The sequence below is a fragment of the Bison bison genome, unplaced genomic scaffold (genome assembly GCF_000754665.1).
Source record: "Bison bison bison isolate TAMUID 2011002044 unplaced genomic scaffold, Bison_UMD1.0 scf7180017864489, whole genome shotgun sequence".
Lineage (NCBI taxonomy): Eukaryota > Metazoa > Chordata > Mammalia > Artiodactyla > Bovidae > Bison > Bison bison.
In genome coordinates, this window is record NW_011495048.1 from 7,039,113 (window position 1) to 7,047,020 (window position 7,908).

The 7,908-nt window shown below is 36.7% G+C and overlaps 1 long non-coding RNA gene across 1 annotated transcript in view; it reads left to right on the forward strand.

The window, feature by feature from the left end:
* The window catches only part of LOC105005317, a 63,510-nt gene that overhangs the window by 36,873 nt on the left and 18,729 nt on the right, over positions 1-7,908 (forward strand). The window contains exon 2 of the long non-coding RNA XR_827304.1: positions 3,771-3,816. This is a non-coding gene — a long non-coding RNA (uncharacterized LOC105005317). The remainder of the gene's footprint in view (positions 1-3,770; positions 3,817-7,908) is intronic.

The window sequence follows — 7,908 nt, forward strand, 5'->3', positions numbered from 1 at the left end:
AGTCTTACGTTTAGATCTTTAATCCATTTTGAGTTTGTTTTTGTGTATGGTGTTAGAAAGTTCTCTAGTTTCATTATTTTACAAGTGATTGACCAGTTTTCCCAGCAACACTTGTTAAAGAGATTGTCTTTAATCCATTGTTGCCTCAGTCATGTCCGACTCTGTGCAACCCCACAGACGGCAGGCCACTAGGCTCCTCTTTCCCTGGGATTCTCCAGGCAAGAACACTGGAGTGATTCTTGCCTCCTTTGTCAAAGATAAGGTGTCCATATGTGCGTGGATATCCTACACAAATACTATTAATTATTTTATAGTTTATTGTTTCTTTCCCTAAAACTTTTATTGAAATCCGTATTCTACTTAAAGTATAATTATGCATTATTTAAATTTGAAACTAAAAATGACAGTAGTACATTTTTATATATATGCTTGCTCCTTGGAAGAAAAGCTATGACCAACCTAGACAGCATATTAAAAAGCAGAGACTCTACTTTGCCAACAAAGGTACATCCAGTCAAAGCTATGGCTTTTCCAGTAGTCATGTATGGATATGAGAGTTGGACCATAAAGAAAGCTGAGCGCCAAAGAATTGATGCATTTGAACTGTGGTGTTGGAGAAGACTCTTGAGAGTCCCTTGGACTGCAAGGAGATCCAACCAGTCCATCCTAAAGAAAATCAGTCCTGAGCATTCATTGGAAGGACTGATGCTGAAGCTGAAACTCCAATACTTTGGCCACCTGATGCGAAGAGCTGACTCATTGAAAAGACCCTGCTGCTGGGAAAGATTGAGGGCAGGAAGAGAGGGGACAACAGAGGATGAGATGGTTGGATGGCATCACTGACTCAATGGATATGAGTTTGAGTAAGCTCCGGGAAGTGGTGATGGACAGGGAAGCCTGGCATGCTGCAGTCCATGGGGTCGCAAAGAGTCGGACACAACTGAGCAACTGAACTGAACTGATATATTTTTATAAAAGAAAAAACTCACAAATATCCCTGAAATGAGTCTCTTGATGAATATTTATATCAGTGTTAATGTCCTCTGAGTTGCTCCCATGCTATGTATGGTCTGGATCATGATTACAGCTGAAACCACTTACACTTTTATAGTATCTGGAACTTATATAAATGCAGTTCAGACATCAAGCTTTCTCTACTCACCAGCACCGCAGAAACCACTTATGATCACATACTGGAACCATCAGGTATATGTTAAAATGTTTAAACTTAGCTCAGCTAATTTAAGCCCTAAGATGTGACTTACTTGTGAAGTCTATTTCTCTTTAGCTGTATTTATCAATGTAAGAAGATTATTAGGAGAAAGGGTATGGACTTTTCCTCTGTTGACAGATGGTGGGGATAGTGAAGTGCCTGTGATGCATTGAACTTTTTGACTTTGTGCTCAAAAAGTCTGTCTCTCAAAGGAGCCTTTCTTTGGCAGGTAGAGTGACTGCCAAAAGCTTCAAGGGGGACAATATATTTCTTTGACATTATATCTGAATTATTGCCCTGAAGTCGGGCAGGGCACTTGTATGTGTGAGCACTTAAGGCTTTCAAATAGAAAGCAGGCCTCAGGTTTCAGAGACATTTATTAAGAGTTATGAATTTTACTTTCTCATGAATTGCTGAAGATAAAACATTCTAATACAATAAAAAAGTGAAACTGTGGCATAAAAGTGCATTCAGAAAACATATAATTGTCACACCAAAAATTAATGAAAGTGTCAAAGAACTAAGTCATAAGTCATATTTGGAACACAGCCAAGCTCTGGATGCAGACAAACTAATAAATGAATTCTAAAGTGTTTCCTTGAGTCTCCTTTGAGTATTCACTCTTTTGTAATGTGTTAGTTTTAAAGACAGAAATGGCTAGTCTTTTTTTTTCTAACCAAGTTTAATCTAAGAACAACCCTTTGCATCAATTCTTTCTCTAATAAATATTACAAATGAGTTTTGTGTATACAGAACATTCTCAAAAATAAAATCTTCTAATTCAGTCATATATGTGTATTGAGTACCTACTATGTTCTAAGTTCTTACTTAGATGTTAGAGTTAAAATAGACATGTATGATATATAGATATATATATATACATCCATGGCCAATGAAAAGTAAAGTTTCTTGGATTGTTCATGTGGTTGAGACTGGCTTTCTTTCGATTTGTAATTCTAGGTCATACTTGTCATTGCTTCCATCAGTTTAGGTATGGCTATGTTGGGTCAGTGCCTCCTCATCTATAAGCTTTGTTAACCCAACCGATCATCTCTACAATTTCACAGAGACTTTAATATGTATACAACCTGATCTTAGCTGGACCACTAATGACATAAATGCCCTGACTGGGAAAAACTACCTGAGTTTGGACAATGAAATCTTGATAGACTGTTAATGGAAAGATTCTTCTCAATTATGATGAACAGTAACAGTCTTAACCAATAGCATTATCATGCTTGTGTGTGTTAGTGGCTCAGTCATGTCTGACTCTGAAACCGCACAGACTGCAGCCTGCCAGGCTTCTCCACCCATGGGATTCTCCAGGCAAGAATACTGGAGCAGATTGCCGTTCCCTTCTCCAGAGGATCTTCCCGACCCAGGAATTGAACCCTGGTCTCCAGCATTGCAGGCAGATTCACCATTTAAGCTTCAGGGAAGTCCTCTTATCATGCTTAGTGGTGAAATTAAGTGGGCATTTTAATTATATTGGGACCCATGAACTATACAGCCCATGGAATTCTCCAGACCAGAATACTGGAGTGGGTAGCTGTTCCCTTCTCCAGGGGATCTTCTCAACCCAGGGATCGAACTCAGGTCTCCCACATTGCATGCAGATTCTTTACCAGCTGAGCCACCCGGAAAGCCCATTGGGAAACCAGATAAGGTCAACTAGTGTCTCCACCTTTATTCAATAGTGTTTCAGAAGTTTTAGCTGAGGGAACAAAATAAAAAAGAAATTTGAAGTATTACTGTGATGACAATGTGATTATTATTTTTAGATAATATAAGATTAAACTGGTAAACCAAAGAGACTAATAAAGAGGCAAGTACTTTGTGTAGAAAAAAAGTGAATGTATAAATATCAATAATTTCCATATACCAAAAATATTCCATTTAAAAATGTAGTAGAAATATACCATAGTTATATGTATGACATATCTCTGATCAAGATAATTGCAATATATTTATTAACTACTTTAAGAAGATATAGATAAGAAAAATTGCAAATGACTTAAACAAATGAACAAATGATAGAAACAAAATAAAAACAGTCTGGTGAAGGTATGAGGACATAGACATTTTCACAGACCATTTTAGATTGTTTATAGTATGAGAGTATAGCTTGTCAACACAAAAAATTTAAAAATTGCAATTATTCACTGGTAATATAGTTTTTCAGAATGTACTTTAAACAAAAAAAAATTAAGCATGTATGCAAGATCTTCTCTATATGAAACATTAATTTTACTACTGAGAACTGGAAGCAGTAAAAAAAAAGTCTAGAATCAAGGGACATATTAAACACATTACAGAGTTCTAGTAACACAAAGCTTGTTGCAACATCAGATCTCAGGTTACTCTAAGATGCTTATTGCTATGGAAATATGATCATGCATTTTACATGGAAAATTAACTATAAAACATGCACTGTGGGATTTCAGTTCTGGGATGATATAGGAGGCAGACATGTGAATACCTAATAGGCATTCCAAACAATGTAGCAGAGGAAGAAAAGGAGTTGATTCCTAATATCCATTCTTCTTTCTTCCTGCAGGCATTAAGATCCTGAATTTTAGCTGATCACAAGCTGCCTGGCTAAGGTCTGTATAATACAGTCTCCGTAAGTAGTTGTAGCCTAGTGACTAAGTTCTGGGCATTGGTATGTGTATGGAAGTGATGTGGACAAATTCCAAGTCATTGCTTTAAAGAAAGGGAGCATTCTTCCCTTTCTTCCTTCATCTTGCTTTCTGGTATTTGGATGTAGTCTTAAAACATCTTCAACAAGGTGGAGGACATAAGAAAATGTATATTCAAAAAATTTATGTATCGGGAAATGGGAAGGTAGAAGGGAAGTAGTACAAAAAACAGTCAGAAAAATTAGAGATAGAAACAGAAGTCAGAAGTAGTGTGGAGAGAAGGAAAATGCCATTGTTTTGACATTTTAAAAATTAAGTGTGGAAACCGAAATGTTTTCCACTTTGGAAAGCTGTGTGGAAAGCCCCTCAGTTTTTCCACCTCGCTCTACCATGGCCCTCCCACCCACTGCTTCCCCACTGCGAACACAATTTTAAACTAAGTGTGTGTTCTTTGTCTTACACTTATTTTCTAGTTATTCTGTTAAACAGAAGCTACCCTGGTAGCTCAGTTGGTAAAGAATCCGCCTGCAATGCTGGAGACCTGGGTTCAATCCCTGGGTTGGGAAGATTCCCTGGAGAAGGGAATGGCTACCCCCTCAAGTATTCTTGCCTGGAGAATTCCTCAGACAGAGGAGCCTGGCGGGATACAGACCATGGGTTGCAGAGTCGGACACGACTGAGCAACTAAGCACACACACATAACTAAGGCTAAATTCTGATAGCCAGACAGTTCTTTCAGGTTTTGCAGCCAAAAGGATAAATCTATTCCTTGCATTTGCTGCCATCTGCTGGCTTTGTTTGTGCTAGCATACTCAGTACTTGTGCCTGCTTATTCCTGCACTTCAGGTAGTCCAGGTTCTGTGATTTTCTTTATGTTATTTGTTGCTGTTCGTAGCTAAGTCATGTCTGACTCTTTGCGACCCCATGGTCTGCAGCACTCCAGACTTCCTGGTCCTTCACTGTCTCCCAGAGTTTGGTGAAACTCAAGTCCATTGAGTCTGTGATATCATTCAACCATCTCATCTTCTGTTATTGCCTTCTCTTTCTGCCCTCAATCTTTTCCAGCATCAAGGTTTTTCCAGTGAGTCAGTTCTTTGCATCATGTGGCCAAAGTATTGGAGCTTCAGCTTCAGCATCAGTCCTTTAAATGAATATTCAAGGTTGATTTCCTTTAGGATTGACAGGTTTGATCTCCTTGCTGTCCAAGGAACTGTTAAGAGTCTTCTCCAGCAGTACATTTGAAAGCATCTATTCTTCAGCATTCAGCCTTCTTAATGGTCCAACTCTCACATCCATACATGACTATTGGTAAAACCATAGCTTTAACTAGATGGACTTTGGTCAGCAAAGTGATATCTCTGCTTTTTAACATACTGTCTAGGTTTGTCATAGCTTTTCTTCCAAGGAGTGTCTTTTAATTTTATAGCTGCAGTCACCATCCACAGTGATTTTGGAGCCCAAGAAAATAAAACCTGCCACTGTTTCCATTGTTTCCCAATCTATTTGCCATGAAGTGATGGGACCAGATGCCTTGATCTTATTTTTTTGAATGTTGACTTTTAAGCCAGCTTTTAACTCTCCTCTTTCACCTTCTTCAAGAGGCTCTTTAGTTTCTCTTCACTTTCTGCCATTAGAGTGGTATCATCTGCATATCTGAGGTTGTTGATATTTCTCCCAGCAATCTTGATTCCACTTGTGATTCATCCAGTCCAGCATTTTGCATGAGGTACTCTGCATATAAGTTAAATAAACAGGATGACAATATATAGCTTTCATGTCAATTTTTAACTGTTGCTTCTTGACCTCCTCTGGTTTCTCAGGAGGCAGGTAAGGTGTTCTGGTATTCCCATCTATTTCAGAATTTTCTACAGTTTGTTGTGATCCACACAGACAAAGGCTTTAGCATAGTCAATGAAGCAGAACTAGATGTTTCTTTCTGGAATTCTCTTGCTTTCTCTATGATCCAAAGGATGTTGGCAATCTCTGGTTCTTCTGTCTTTTCTATTTACCTGCCTTTCATTCTTAATTAAGTAATTTTGAAAAGTCAAAGAGTCTTTCTTAACCCTGGTTTCCTCATCCATAAAGTAAGAATTATAATAAAGCTTGCTTTACAATTTTGTTTATCAGCCACTAAGATAATGCTTTGCAAAATTCTAAACAGCTGTTTTTAGAATGTCAGGGTATCTTGACTCTGATACCAGGCACAGTCACTTTTTTAAGTATTATTAATAAATTACCAACAATTCAACATAGCTGTAAAGTTTCACCTGAATAGTTCCAAGTTATAAAACATGCAGAACATAAAAAAGAAAAAGAAAGCACTGAATACCATCACAGAACCATTCAAGTTTACGTGTAAATCTGGATCTCATATGAAAACAAATCGATTCAATTTTAGGGCTCTGGTCTGCTTTTAATAAGTGTCCACCTTAGCAGGGAGTGGCTATGACACATTATCAAATATTATCAATATGTGCCAGGGACACAATTCTTTCATTTTTGAATATTAATAAAATAGAAAACAAATCACAGCTTTGTTTAAGCTGCTGATGAAACTAGCTTTAAACATACTACAGAAGTTAGAAAGAAGTTGATGGAATCTAGAGCACAAAGCAAAATTGTGAAAGACCTTTGGGGAACAGAAAGTTGGTAGGGTATTTATGAGGGAAGAAACTGGGGACCTGAGGTGGGGCAGGGCCAAAAGCCGAATGAGACAACATACTGTGGAAGTGCTTTCTGGTGTGTTCCACTCTTTTCTTCATCAACGTCAACAAAGAGAACATTACAGTGTAAACTAAAGTAGTCCAGCTGGGGTAGAAGACAGATTCTTGCAGTGATCCTGTCCCACCCCAGGAGTCACACAATGTCAACCTAAGGAAAGAGCACTTTGAAAATAGGAGTGGACATATTTGATGGTCTTCGATGGGAAAGGTCACTTAAAATGAGTTGAGACTCGATGGGAATGCCAGATATCCTTGGCCCTGAAGTATTATCCCAAAGACACTTTTAAACTCACTTTGACAGGCCTACCATAGAACTGTGGCATCCAGGTTTACAATAAAGACAAGATATGCCATTTACAGCAACCTGGATAGACCTAGAGATTGTCATACTGAGTGAAACAAGTCAGATAGAGAGAAATATGTTATCTATCACTTACATGCAGTCTTAAAAAGTAATATAAATGAATTTATTTATAAAACAGACTCACAGACTTAGAGAACAAGCTTATGGTTACCAAGGTGAAAGGGTTGGAAGGAGGGATAGGGAGTTTGGAATTGACATGTATACACTGCTCTATTTAAAATGGATAATCATCAAGGACCTGCTGTAAATCACAAGGAACTCTGCTGAATATAATGTAACAACCAAAATGTAAAAGAATTTGAAAAAGAATAGATACAATGTATATGTATAACTGAATCATTTTGCTGTACACTTGAAACTAACACAATACTGTTAATCAATTATACTCCAATGTAAAATAAAATTTAAAAAAACAGTGAAAAACCCCCCAATACAGATAAGATAACTGACACCAAAAGCAATAAGAAATCATAGGGGAAAATGACAAGACTAAGGTCTATGAAAAAAACAAGAGAATAAATAAATTTTCAGATAAATATTAAGCTTACAAATTTTGAACTTAAAAAGCACCACATATAATTCTTTTAAATAGGATATAAAATTGGTAGCAGACATGTAAGTATATAAAAAAACAATTTACAATATAGGTATGAAGAATATAAAATAGGAAATAAAGAACTAAAAATAGAATAAAGAAAAAAATTAGTAACTGGAGGCTGAGATCATGTAATATTTTATAGAAAGCACAGAAAAAGATTAAAAAGTTGGCAAAATAAAAGGTAAGTCTAGAGATATGAAATATAAAAATAGAAGAGCCATCATCCATAGACTGTATATATCAGACAGAGAAAAAATGTAGAAAGGAATAATTGAAATAATATATGTCTTCTGTTTAAAGGAAGATGAAAAATGCAACTATAACCTTAAACTTTTTTTTTCTTTTTTTTTAATTTTTTTTTTTTTTTTTTA